At 44.9% G+C, this 14277-nt stretch overlaps 1 non-coding gene across 1 annotated transcript; it reads left to right on the top strand.

The window, feature by feature from the left end:
- Positions 1-8190: 8190 nt before the first annotated feature.
- On the top strand, positions 8191-8344 carry LOC138247559 (5.8S ribosomal RNA). Its single transcript, XR_011194577.1, has one exon. It is a non-coding gene; the product is annotated as a 5.8S ribosomal RNA (ribosomal RNA).
- Positions 8345-14277: the final 5933 nt, after the last annotated feature.

Below are 14277 nucleotides of genomic sequence, written 5' to 3'. Positions count from 1 at the left end.
GCCACTTGGGAAGCCTGTATTGCCTGCAGGATTTTGTCCTTATCTCCTGTGCCGACGGACGATGGACCTCCTATGGTTTCCCCAGGAGCACCCCCATAAGTAATGTACCTATCAAAATGTGATTGTGAGGCAGACAGCTTCGGCTGTTTGTCTTTCCCCATTGTAGATCTACTGCTTATTCTGTCCACTGTGCTGTGACAAGTTCCCCACCACCACCGCAACTCAGGGCTTCCTTCCACAAGTCTCTCCAAAATGTTGCTGACTCACTGCCTCCGGGTAGCGCAAGTGGAACCTGTCCCCACTGGTCACCCTAGGACACTTTTAACCATTGTGAGGGACTGTAGGATACCAAGCTCCTTCACACCCTTCTGCCTCCCCTCCAAGTTATGGAATTGGGTACTGGCTTCTCCCAGCCGCTATACTGACAAGTCTTCACGCACTCTTGTTGCTGTGGCTTCCAGGACCATTATCACTCATCCAGGCCACGCACTCCCTGCGCACTGTGCCAGGAACCCTCCGAGCCCATGTCCCCCGCTGCTCTCCCTCACCACTCACAGGACAGTCACCGAGTTAGCTTCACTCTCCCGCACCGCAGCACCACTCCCCCTGTTGTCCTCTGGCAACCTCGTCCACCAGCAGTCTGTTGAGGCACTTCAGGTTCCTGACCGGCCCCTAGCGTAACCACCATACTTGTGCTGCAGGTGACCCTACCTTCATCGGGGCTTCCCTCACCGCACTTCAATCTCCACACTTCCTTGGGAGAGACTGCACCACACCTTGCCCTCCCTCGCTGATTCATCTGGCCATCCCCAGATCACCTCCGGTCTTGGGAGCATGGACACCCCTCAAGCAGGGTTTCTGATATCACAGGACCACCACCTCCCTGGGTGCAGCCGCATTCTTTTTCTCGCCGGCAGGATTCCCATGCGGCCCATCCAGGTCCTTCTCCCACCAGGGTCGTCACCTGGGCTCAGTCACTCACATCTCAGCGCCACCACATAGCCATTTCACTGTATCTCGTCTGAGTCTCCACCCCCACCGCTGTCGTGTAGGCCGCTGCGCTAGGACTGCCTTTTTCACACTGCGGTAGGCCTCCCTCCACCAGGTTCTTCCTTGCAGTGCCTCTCTACTTCTGCGCTCGCTCATGTGAGGCCACGCCTCGTCCCCTCGTTTAATACTCTGATGACCCCTGAATCACCTCCAGTCTTAGGAGAGCAGGCACCTCTTGTGCAGGGCCTCCGGAGCATAGCAAGATTACTGCTCCGCAGGTCGGGCCACTACCCTCTCCTCAATGACAGGATCTCTCATCTGGCCCAGGCAGGTCCCTCTCTTTCCGGGGTCGGCAGCATGGCTCAGCCGCCTCTCTCTTTGTGCTGCCTCCCAGCTATTCGTACTGTGGCATGTCCGAACAGCCCTACACCCCGCCATCTTGTAGGCCACTACACCGGAGCTTCAGAAACGCCGTCTCCACGGATCTCTGGAGATCGATTCACCCTCACCTGGTTCCTGTGCCACTCCGTGCATGGCACAGCAGATATTTAGGGCATTTAGGGTGCTGAGCAGAGTGTTAGATGGTGGCGGATGACAGAGGGGTCCGGAGCACTCTTAGAGTGTGGCCGCCATCTTGACGCCCCAAGCCACGCCCCCCCTGTTGTAAATAATTATTACTGAAAATGTTTCAATTCTGAAATTGTGATACTGTGAATTAAACATTACTGAGACCTGAGGACGGGGTGATGGTCTTCAAAGCCTCAATCATTCACTCTATGTTACACTTGTAAGCCCTTTTTCTCTCCACATGGTGTCCATCGGCATATGTTACACCTGTTCTCTTTTCTTTTCAGCATCGGCACCCTCTTTCTACTCTCTCCTGAATGCACGTCCCCACATCATCTTCACTTTATCAACCCCAAAACACTCACATACCCATTCACCTATAAGCACTGCGTTTTCTTTTACTTTCACTGTGTCAATGTTTTGACAACTATGTACCTACTTCAAACACATTTGCACAGAATCATCATTGCAAATGGACCATGTGACCATTGCTCTGTGAGTTCTGCATAGAGGCCAAGCATTGGATGACCATGTATTCTGAACATCTTTTTGAACCACTGACAGGCACTGTGAGAAACTCACGCTCCTGAAATGTAAACACTCTTATGGAAGGGAAGATTAAATAAATCACATGAAATATAAACAGGAACTAATTTGTTGACATGGAATACCTTAATTTGTTTACGTTCATTGAGATAACGATCAGTGATTTTGGTACTAAAGGTAAGGACATGAGTCTAGGGCCTGATACGAACCGTTTCAATGTCCGTTTTTAATTATAACTGGTCGGAGACCTGGAGGGACTTGGCCCACTTAAATTCCTGCTCTATGCTACTCCCTTTGGCACTACCAACCCAACCGCTCCCACTCCCCCCTAGTACTGTGCTCTGGTGAATAATCCTTCTGGTATGTTGCACGTTTTTCCCAACAGAGAAATTGAAAGAAGACAAAGTTTCATGAACAACAGAAATGAAAAACCTAATTATATCGAGAATTACATTTGATCACAGCTTGAAAGTCAGGCATCGGGTATGATGCATATATAGTTAAAATGAAGATAAGCGCCAATTCCAGAATTCGGGTGTTATGTCTGTCTCTGCACGCTGTGAAAGTAAGAGTGCCATGGAGGCAGCGTAATTGTCTGTAAAACACGAAGATGCATTTCAAGAGAGTTCTGGCTAGTCTCCTAGCAACCAAGGATAATAGACAAGCTGCACAAGGAAATCAACATGTCCCGGCACATCTTTCTCAAAGAGCAGTTTTATTCCATATTTATCACAGACTACAGAGCGGAAAGACACGTGGCTTTGAGAGGCTGCCTGGGACGCCCCACCAGCCTGTGCTAGGGGAAGCCGTCACGCTGTGTCTAAACAGCGTCCACCTCTAGCTCTCAGTGTGAAACTGTGAGACATACAGATGTTTACAAGAGAGAAACGGAACGGGGGCGCTGCAGCACAAGCCATTCCAAACTAGCCATTTCTTCCTGCCTCTGCCGAAGGAGCCACCTGTTGGGCAGGAGGGGAGAGAGCGTTGGGTTATTTTATGTTCTGTTAGTGTCATTGTGTACTGCACAGGCTGTAAGTATGGCCTAATCATGCAAGCAGCTGTACATCCTTAAAACAACAGGGGACATTCCTTGAGGCTATGATGCAAAAAATGGGTCGGGCATTTAACCTCAGAGTTTGTTGGCTAGACCACCCCTGGCTGCATCTGCAGTCTTGTTTATTTCCCTACGCCAATACTGGAGAATGCCACGCACACCAGAGGCACAACTTTCACTAGAAAAGGACTTCTTCACCCCAGGAAGATATTTACTTACAATTACCCCATGCTGGCCCCATCAGCATGCAAACTTTGCTGCAATCAGTGCATCACACCCTCAACCACCCTTGCTGCAAGCATTTTAACCCCCATCCCTGAGCCCTTGAAACGCTCCAGGAGGTGTCCGAGCCCAACCTCATCTCCTACGCTTGCACCATGGTCCTTACTGATGGTCCTCTTTAATCAAGATGAATTCCCTTTTCGGCCTCCACTCCACCTCGTTGATCTCATGGTTTTCATTTTCACCCTGACCTAACCGCCAGACAAATCTTTCACCGACAAGAAGGCTGTTTTCAGACAGATCTGAATTTACAATGACCGTAAGTGCAGCCATCACTTTAAAATCATAACTAAACCGATCCAGGCAGACTGCTACATCACACAATTCCTCCTACTCAAACATTTGCACACCTTTCTGCACTAGCCTGCGGTCTCTCTACTGGTCACCGGTCACCCATGGTCCTGGTAATCTTCTCAGCTTAATTTGCTGACCTCTCCAGCACTGCAGAACTCATTGTGCGCGCGCGTCGATGCCGGTTTTTTGACCGCAGGGATATCGGAAGTAGACTGAGACGATAGTGAAGGACTGAAACAAAATGACGGAATGAGTGTACAATATTTTATGTGCGCGTTTTACCGCCTTCATCATTTCTTTTACAAGTAAAAAGATGTAATTTGGATAAACTGCATCTGCTCACGCACATGTGCTAGAATGGTCAATGCAATTTGCACATATTAAAAGGTGAAGATAAATGATGTGATTGGAATTTATAACAACAACAACAATAATAATAATAATAATAATAATAATAATAATAATAATAATATAGTATTAAAAACAGGAGAGGCTCATAAAATAAAAATCTATATATTTTTTAAATGTGAGCAATACATCAATAGCTGCAAATATTTAGTTAGCTTAGGTGTTTTATGTATATTTAAAACATATTTCAGTGACAAAGAGTATTTTTGGAATGACCTGAGCAGTTGAATCTCAGCTTTTTTTGTGGGGGGTCTTTTCTTTTGCAGCAGGAGGTTAGGCCTCTTCAGTAACGCTCCAAATCTAAGAGTCTCCTTGCGTTGTTTTTTTCTAGGGTTGACTGGCTCAAGGCTGGTTTGGCAAGATGAGTTTATGTGCTGACAGCGGACTGGCACCATTATAGTGCCTACAGGGGCTTTTGGCAATATGGACTCCGAGTTTGGCTGTGACTAAGCAGTGGTGGCTCGCGGGAGGGAAAAGGGGTGGGAGGGTGTGGCAGGGGGAATGACAAAAATAAATACATATAATAATTAAAAAAATAGTACCTTTCTCGCTGCTCTGATCTGCTCCTCAGTCTGCCACTGCAGGCACAGGCTCCCAGCCTGCACTGCATCTAAACCTAATGCTGCTTTCATGCTGCTGGTAGCATAAAAGCAGCGTTAAGATTGGATGGAGCGCCCAGCGAGGGCGCTCTGAGGCAGAGTGAGAGTCTTTCCCTGCTGTCTCTAACCCAGCAATACAGTGCTAGGTTGGAGAAAGCCTAGTGTGCATGTGTGTTGACATATGATGGCCGGCCAATCATATGTGTGTGCTGAGGGGGGGAGTGCACTCCCTCTCCGTCCCTGTCATTGCCCATGACCCACCCCTTTTACAAGAAAACAATAATAAACATAGTTTGTTATTGTTTTCCTGTAAAAGTTTTCCAGTTGCTAATGGGAGGCGATGCTCCTCTGCCATAGTGGAGGAGCTGCCCCTGTGACTTAGCCGTTCATTATGATCTCGACGGTAAAAAACACCAAGATCAGCGCTGGCTGTCAACAGAAGACCGCCAGCGCGATTACCCCCCCCCTCCGGCTGTATAATGTTTTCCCTGCTGGGCCGTAACATTGACAGCGGCTCCAAATGGAGCAGCCGCCAATGCAGATGTGCGGCGGGTGCACTAGCACCCGTCGCGCATTGCCCGTAAATCGGGCAGTGACCTGTGTTAGCGCGCTTGTTCCTTAGTAAGTAAACTCACAAAGGGGACGCGTATAGGTCGGTGAACCTTTTGGATCGCATGGAGTATCCTAGTCATGCAGTGACTACTGAATCAATAATCTAACATCAATAATCAAGGAAACCACTCTGTGAAAAACAACATTATACCATACTAATCAAGAATAGCTACTACTCAGGAAAAGGGTTAACAGGTTTTATTTCCCTATTGCTTACAATTCTAAAGCATCTGTTAGATCAACTTTATTCAAATCAACTCTTTATTAATTCATCAGTTAAAAGACATTGGCCCCCATTCCAACATTGACGGGCGGCGGAGGCCGCCCGCTAATGTTGCGCGGCAGAAATACCGCTCCACGGTCCAGAGACCGCGGAGGGTATTCCAAGTTTTCCCCTGGGCTGGCGGGCGGGCGCCGAAAGGCCGCCCGCCAGCTCAGGGGAAAACAACCTTCCCACGATGAAGCCGGCTCGTAATCGAGCCGGCGGAGTGGGAAGGTGCGACGGGTGCTACTGCACCCGTCGCGTATTTCACTGTCTGCTATGCAGACAGTGAAATACAAGCGGGGCCCTCTTACGGGGGCCCCTGCAGTGCCCATGCCATTGGCATGGGCACTGCAGGGGCCCCCAGGGGCCCCGCAACACCCCCTACCGCCATCCTGTTCCTGGCGGGCGAACCGCCAGGAACAGGATAGCGGTAGGGGGTGTCAGAATCCCCAAGGCGGCGCAGCAAGCTGCGCCGCCTTGGAGGATTCCAACGGGCAGCGGAAAACCGGCGGGAGACCGCCGGTTTTCCTGCACTGACCGCGGCCAAAGCGCCGCGGTCAGAATGCCCTGCGGGGCACCGCCGGGCTGTCGGCGGTGCTCCCGCCAACCGCGAGCCTGGCGGTCACAGACCGCCAGGCTCGTAATGAGGGCCATTATCTGGTAAGGAAACAAATGCAACAATGCAATACTATAAGCTATGAATACAAGCATTAACAATGCAATTCAGCATTTAAGTTTGTAGTCATTTTTCACAGTCAATGTCACCCCTAACAGCCTACCTAACCCAGATTAGCATTAGCATGGGGGTCTTCATGTGAAAACAATTTAGAGAGAACATTAATTTGGAAAGATCTACCTAAGTTTGAATCTCTAAAAACAGCGCAGGTGGTACCTGGAAGAAAAGGCACAAAATCGTCAGTCACATTTTCATAGCTACCTATCCAGGATGGATCAGCAACAAGTCAGTCTTCGTCTTCAGGTCATCAATTAGTCAGCTACAGATCAGGCTCACAGAGTATGAGCCCAATATCAGCACCTCGGACAACGTCTCCTGACGTAATACATTTTCTCCCTGCAGTTCTGATTCCTCGCCACTTGTCATTACTTTTTATTATTTGGTCTCCCAGTCCATCCCCCTAATTGCTAATTGGTCAGTCGGTCAGCAGATATGACTTTAACATATAGTTTTTGTTTACTGAATCTACTAATTTTCATAAACTTCAAGTTACATGAAACGGATTGGTTCTTCATGCAATGCTCTCATCATCCGGTCCTTCAGGTATCAAAATTGTTGCATATGGCTCTCCAGTCAGTGCCTCTATTGTTCAAGTCCTGCAAAAGTACATTTAGCCTGCTTTACATGTAATTGTATCAAACTGTCTTCATCATCTCCTGTCCGTCGGTACATTGCAGAAAATTCTAGCTAAGTAACTTGAACTTCGAACAGGTCAAGGCTGCAGCTCAAGATTTCCAGTCCTTTGCAAGGCGTCCGGTTTTTCCATGTTCAGAGTGTGCGAGGCCAAGTGGAACTAGGCCCTTAGTTCAGCTAACTTAATAACACAAAACAGAGGTTATGCGTCTCATTATGACATATTACTACATTTTCTCATATATTTTCATTATTTTTCACATTTTCAGTTGTTTTAGTACACATGGTGATCATAGCCCGAGGGCACATTTTTCAAACATGCACATTATTTTTCTACGATTAATTTCTCTATGCATTTTCACATTAGTAACAACATATAAATCATTAATAATTTCTTAATTAGCATATCTGCTCCATCCTCTGATGACTAAATATGTCATCACACCTTCCCTCATCATTAAATTTACATTTATGTTTCTGATGTCTCTTGACTTCTCATTAAATTTTCTCTATAGATTCTTCTCCTAGGCTGTTCTTCCCTCCTCTGATCATTTTTGGGTTTCCTTAATTTTATCTTTTGCCATAATTTGCATGTACCCCATAACCCAATATGGAAACAATAACAATTAATATTCCCTGTACAATTTTCCATAATATCCCATTCCAAATTTGACTAAACCAATTATCCACGGAAGCAAATCCATTTCCAACCTTTTCCCAAACTCCTGGTTCTTTCAATTCTTTCAAATCCTTGCTTAAATTAGCTAAGTTAGTAAGGGCCAGATGTAGCAAGTTCCGATTTGGATGCACAACGGTGTCTCAGACACCGTCTGCGAATTGCTATGGGGTCGCAAAGACCCACCTCATTAATATTAATGAGGTGGGTCGCATTTAGCGAGTCCCTGCAGTCACAGGGATGGTGGCCTGCTGAAGACAGCAGACCTCCATGTCTGTGACTGCTTTTTAAATAAAGCAGTTGAAGGAAAACGAGTTGCAATACAAAACAAATTATGAAACCATTAGGTTTCGTTTTTTCAGAGTAGGCAGTGGTCCATTGAACCACTTCCTGCTCTGAAAAAACATTTTTGGCAACATTCACAAAGGGGAAGGGGTCCCATGGGTGTGACACTGGTGGTAACTGCGCCGCCTTTCTCCCGCCTCTCCTGCCCCCGCAGGTGGGCGAACGTTGAGAAAAGTTGCCTGTGACTCTTGGCGGTGGATCACTCGGCTAGCGAGTCGATGAAGAACGCAGCTAGCTGCGAGAATTAGTGTGAATTGCAGGACACATTGATCATCGACACTTCGAACGCAACTTGCGGCCCCGGGTTCCTCCCGGGGCTACGCCTGTCTGAGGGTTGCTCGATCGTCAATCGCCCCGGGGCTTTTCCCAGGGCGTAGCTGGGGCCGTCGCAGGGTAGCTCCGCTCCCTTTGTCCCCCCAACTCCAAGGCCAGACCACCCCTGATCGCCCGCAGCGTTCGCGGTCACAAAGCAATTTAGCATTGCGATGCGAGTCGCAAATAGGAAGGGGACACCCCTTCCTATTTGCGAGTCGCATTCACATTTTGCGAGTCGGTACCGACTCGCAAAATGTGAATGAGCATCGCAATGAGCATTTTGCATGGCGCAAACTGCGATTTTACATCTGGCCCTTAGTCTCTCATCTCCTTATCATTTTCGGGTGTAAACGAACGACAATGCCTCGCATTAATCATTTTACAGACTCCGCCGCTTTCACTAAAAGTATGTCCAAAGCAAGCCTATTTTGAAGCATCATAGCTCTATCCGCAGTCAATTCAGTATCTAACAGGCATATTACCCCTGTAAATTTGCCAGCTTGTTATCCACAATAGTAGACAACCTTTGTATCTTAATTGCATTCAAGATAAATCCTACAGAAGGAATTACTGCACCAAAAATATCTCCCAAAATTGCAGAAGAGGTTTACCTCCTCTGTCGCTCATGATGTAATTCAGTCACTTTCGGAATTTTCTTTAAATCATCTATCTGATAAATTTTAGGGAAAACTATCACCAAGTAGCATGTCCCATACCATCCTTTAGGAAGATGGTAATAAGCATTAAGTCCACAAATATAGTAGATTCCAGGAATCGCAGAGTCCTGACCATTCAGCATAAAAGTCCATTTACTCTGAAACAAAAACACATGCCTACATTCACTCGTTCCCAATAAAGTGTCAGTGCGTGATTTCGGCCTATATATACAAAGCTATCCTACATGTAATGCATCTAAAGCTAATTTCCCTTGCGTTTTAATAGCAGTGTAAACATAATCATTCTTATAAGTCCTTTTTACCAATCCCTTCTCTAACTTCTCCTTCAATACCTTCCTTCTATCATCAGTATGACCTATGAAGCTCTTTTCTAACGGTGTTAGTAAGCAGGTTAGGTTGTTTTTGTGTGCATAAGCAGTTCCAAACGTTAGTGTTGGCTCAAAGAATCCCCTAACTAGTACTATATCATGTTCCCTAGCTATTTTACTTAAATATCTAATAATAGGAACAAAGGAAAACACAACATCATGGTTAGAATAAAAATATTGAATATACTCTTGGTTATAGAATCTGGCTAGTAGCAAACTACAAGTTATACCATAGGTTAACGGCAGACTATGGTACGTAACCCCTTCTTTCACAGCGGAAGGAATTTGCATACACACAAGACAATTCCTTGCATCCATCGTCTCAACATACTCACTCAACAACCGATAGAACACATTAGAAGAAAGCTCTCCTTGTGCATTAGTATAGTCATGCAAATATTTTTCATCTAACTTAAACCTCTCTAAAGCTGTTAGTGTAGTAGTCTCAGGATTAGAGATAATAGTAGCCTTTTTCATTTCATGAATAGACATTCCCACAATCATTATTATGAACATTATTTCCACACAAAATTGCCACTCTCAAATCCCTACAACATCTAATATTACTAACGCAGTTATTTAATTCAGCCATGATCTGTAAAGAATCAGAAAGTAGAAATATCTCTTAGTTAAAGTGCAACAGAAAAAATCAAAAATAAGGAAAAATAATTCTTTCTTGCGGTTCAGTTTCTCACATAGGAACCCTTTTCTCCTTTGTCAAAAATCTGTTAGCAGCTTGTCACATCCGGGTTTTCAAATGTCATATCAGGTTATCAGTGTCTTTTCCGGTTTATTTCAACAGTCTCTTTTCAGATTTCTTCAGATTAGCTCAACAACTCAGTCTATTGATCCCTTTCAGGTTGCATCAAAGTACTGATTCAGAACTTCTATGTCAAAACAAAAGGACATGAACTTGTTTTGCCATTTACTTGTTGCAGCATATGCTCACTCAGGTCATTCGTATCTTCGACTTGCTATTCTCTTTCTTTTCAAACTTCGTTCTCCACTTGATTCTCCTTCACTCAGTTCTTCTCTTCTCATAGTATCCACTTCTTCTTCTATTGGTTCATTTATGACCAATTCTTTCTTTTTCCCAATTCGCAACTCAGGCCAATTGTCTCCTTTTCTCGTTCCTTCAGACAATATTCTCCTCAGAGTTGGACTCTTCTCTTTTTCTCTTTCTATGGTGTTTTCTCCTGATGGACCTGCAACAGGTTCAGGAGGAGTCGGACCACTTTGACTTTGATCCGTCTCAACTCTCTCACCCTCTTGATCTGACACTTGCTCTGCTTGTTTTTCAGCACCGTCTACTTCTGGGAGAACCCCTGCAGTGCTCATTTCTCCTGCTGTATCCGTTGAGTAAGAATCTTGTTCACCCTCCTATAATTCTTCACTCTTGCCTCTTATACGGGTGATTGATCCATATTCCACAAGCTCAGGATCAATCTCCGGATCAGCTCGTTCTTGTTCTGACTCATTTACAGTCACTTGCTTTGCTGTTGTTGGTGCTCTCAACAACACTTCTTCATGCTCTTGCGGGCTCACCACTCTCTTGGTATGGCTTGTATGTATCCAGTTTGGCAGTCCTTTGCAGCTGTCGTAGTTGTTAGCACCAGCTGGTATGGACCTTTCCAATGCGGTTCCAAACAGCTCTTTCGAATGTGTTTTTTTGCCAGCTCTCAGATTGTGACCTGGGTCATGGATATGGCAGGGTAACGGCCTGAACCTGCTGAGAGAAAGAACGAACCACATCAGCCAGACCCTTGCAGTAGTCCAACACCATATCATCTGTAATATTTACATGTGCTGGAATTGCTGGCAATCTCATTGCTCTGCCCATGAGGATCTCATGGGGCGACAGTCCTGTCTTCCTGTCAGGAATATTTCACATTGACAACAATACCAAAGGTAAGGCATCTGGCCACTTCAGGTTAGTCGTGGAACACATTTTGGCAATTCTCGATTTCAGTGTAATATTCATTTGCTCCACTAGTCCTGATGCTTCAGGACGATAACTGCAATGTAACTTCTGCTCAATGTTTAGTGCTGTACATAAGAGTTTAAGCACTTCATTACTGAAGTGAGTTCCCCTATCTGATTCTAAAGAGATCGGAAATCCAAACCGTGGTATTAACTCTCTAAACAACAGCTTTGCTACTGTGAGACTGTCATTCCTTAGTGTGGTGTATGCTTCAATCCAATGACTCAAGACACACACAATCACCAACATGTACTTCAATCCACCACATGCAGGCATCCCAATGAAATCCAACTGCATTCTGCTGAATGGTCCTCCTGCTCTTCCAATGTGGCTCAAAATCACCACTGTCCCTTTCCGCACATTTAATTGCTGACAGAAAACACATCGATGACATACTGCCTCTGCTGCTTGTCTAAATTTTGGATTAAACCAATCAACCTTAAACAGTCTAACCATGGCAACTCTTCCAATATTTGCTTGGTCATGGTAATACCTGGCCATCTGAGTCAACAAGCTGTTTGGCAATACCAGCTGACCCTCCTCAGAAACCCAAATCTCATCAGGTCTTTGAATGCACTTTAGTCTGACCCAAAGTAATTTCTCCTCCTTATCTGCATTCTCTTGCAATGTTTTTTATTCTTCGAGTGTATCAAATACTTTTAAGGCAAAACCTGCACAATTATTTTTTTTCTTCAGGCATTAATTCCCACTTGTCTTTAAATGATATACAGTTCAATGCACAAAACCTTGCGACTTGATCTGCATACCCATTTCCCAATGAAATGTAATCCTGTGTCTTTTGATGTGCACTGCATTTCACCACCGCAATTTCTTCAGGTAACTGTATCGTGTACAACAAGTCTTTTATTCTGTCGCCATTTCTCACTGGTGTTCCAGTAGAGGTCATAAAACCTCCCTGCGATCACAACTGACCATCATGAACAATTCCAAATCCAGTATAGACTGTGACTCTTAACCATGCAGAAACATAGCATGCTCTAGTAAGAGCTACTAATTCTGCCACTTGTGCAGAGTATACACCTGGAAGCCATAAAGCTTCTAACGTTCCTGCAATTGTGCACACTGCATATCCTGCTCTCAAGTGTACCTGTTCCACCTCTGAGACACGAACCACCAACAAAACAATTTGGTCATTTTCTTCTAAACGCTTGTCTCTAATATCAGGCCTTGGTTTCGTACACAGTTCAGTTACCTCAAGACAATCTTGTTCAACATTTTCTTTTTCATTTTCAAAAGTATCACTTGGAAGCAATGTTGCTGGATTCAGCACTGTACATCTCTTTAATGTTACATTTGGAGCACCTAATTTGCTCGTCTCATACCTTGTCAGTCTTGCACCCGCCAAGTATTGGGTTTTCGTCCTTGTCAGTAAGGGTGAATACTTTTTTTGAAAAATTCTCACTATTTATATTTAAATTACTGCATTTACCATGATGCCTTGGGGCTATTTTCCACTTGAATGCAAGGCAATGTGCTCCCTTTTTCTTTTTGGATGTCTAAATGACGGCTCCCGTGATCCTCTTGATGATGAGCACTGGCGATGCACCTGTGCGCCTACTGAGTGGTACAAAAACCTGTGAAGATGTTTGGCGGCATTTCAAGCGACCCCTTCAGTTACATAAGCTCTCTGCTGATGACGGACAAAAGCCAGAAACACGTGTCCAGAGATACGGCACTCTCTGCACCTACCTTAGGTGAAAGACTTTCTACAGCGATACAGCACTTGCTGCACCTACTTAGGGCAAATACTTTTTTTGAACAATTCTCACTATTTATATTTAAATGACTGCATTTACCATGATGCCTTGGGGCTATTTTCCACTTGAATGCAAGGCAGTGTGCTCCCTTTGTCTTTTGGATATCTTTTTCATCCCCTGCATGTCATTCTGAACAACTACAGTCCCTAACTCTGGTCTGCACATCATGTCAACTCCATGCCCTCTATCTCTCACTTGAGGCTGAAACATAACAGCTCTCTGCTGCGGCGGCATAGGCGGTACTATAGCTCCCTGCACTCCTGTTTGAGCAGCCTTTATTTGCTTTACCATCGCTTTCTTCTTCAACTTTTTCTGTTTTAATTCAATCTCGTCACTAAAGTATTTTGCATATTTCAACACCTCATCAATTGGTTTTGCCTGCCAGCAAACAAATGATTCTTAATCATCTGTCCTACTTCTGGTCTTAACCCTTCGACAAATCTGAACACAAAATGCAACATGTCTTTCGGCTAAATTGCTTTTTTACCACTGTACTCCTTGAATGCTTTTAACAATCTTTCAAAACAAGTATGTATTGACTCTTTAGTCTCTTGGACTGTTCTGTCAATCCTTTGCCAATCAATATTTTTAGGAGAAATTCTTGTCTTCAGGAACTTGATCACCTTATAATAATTTTTCATTACCTCAGGTTAAGGTGCACCCGTGACCTTATTCCTTTCTGGTTCACTTGTTGGCAGTCCACTGCGCTCTTACACTCAACCCATAAGTCAGCTGTATGACTATCTCCAATAGTGTGTTCAAGTGTTCCCACAGACATTTAGAAAGTTTCACAAATCTTTCTGTTTGCTGATACCAATTGACCGGCTTCTCTCTCAATTTTGGGTAATCATTTGTAAAGGACAATATATCACTCCTGTGCCATGGGACATAAACAAACAACCCTCCTGGAATCTCTCTCATCGGAAGCATCTTTACTGATTGCTTTTCTCTTTGAACTTCCTCAGACCCTTTTTGTGAATCCCGCTTCCGCTTATCTTTTTTCTTTGTCCATCTACCTTCCCACTTCTCTAATGCCCCCCAAATCTGAGCACTCTGCAACAATTCCCTCAAATGTACCTTCTTTCCTGTTGATCTCATGTGCTTGAAATCCTTTGCCTCAAAATCTCATCTGTGACTGCGTTTCAAATGCT

Source organism: Pleurodeles waltl, chromosome 7, assembly GCF_031143425.1.
Source record: "Pleurodeles waltl isolate 20211129_DDA chromosome 7, aPleWal1.hap1.20221129, whole genome shotgun sequence".
NCBI classification, from domain to species: Eukaryota; Metazoa; Chordata; class Amphibia; order Caudata; family Salamandridae; genus Pleurodeles; species Pleurodeles waltl.
Note: the sequence above shows the minus strand (reverse complement) of the source record. Positions and strands in the feature narration are given on the sequence as shown.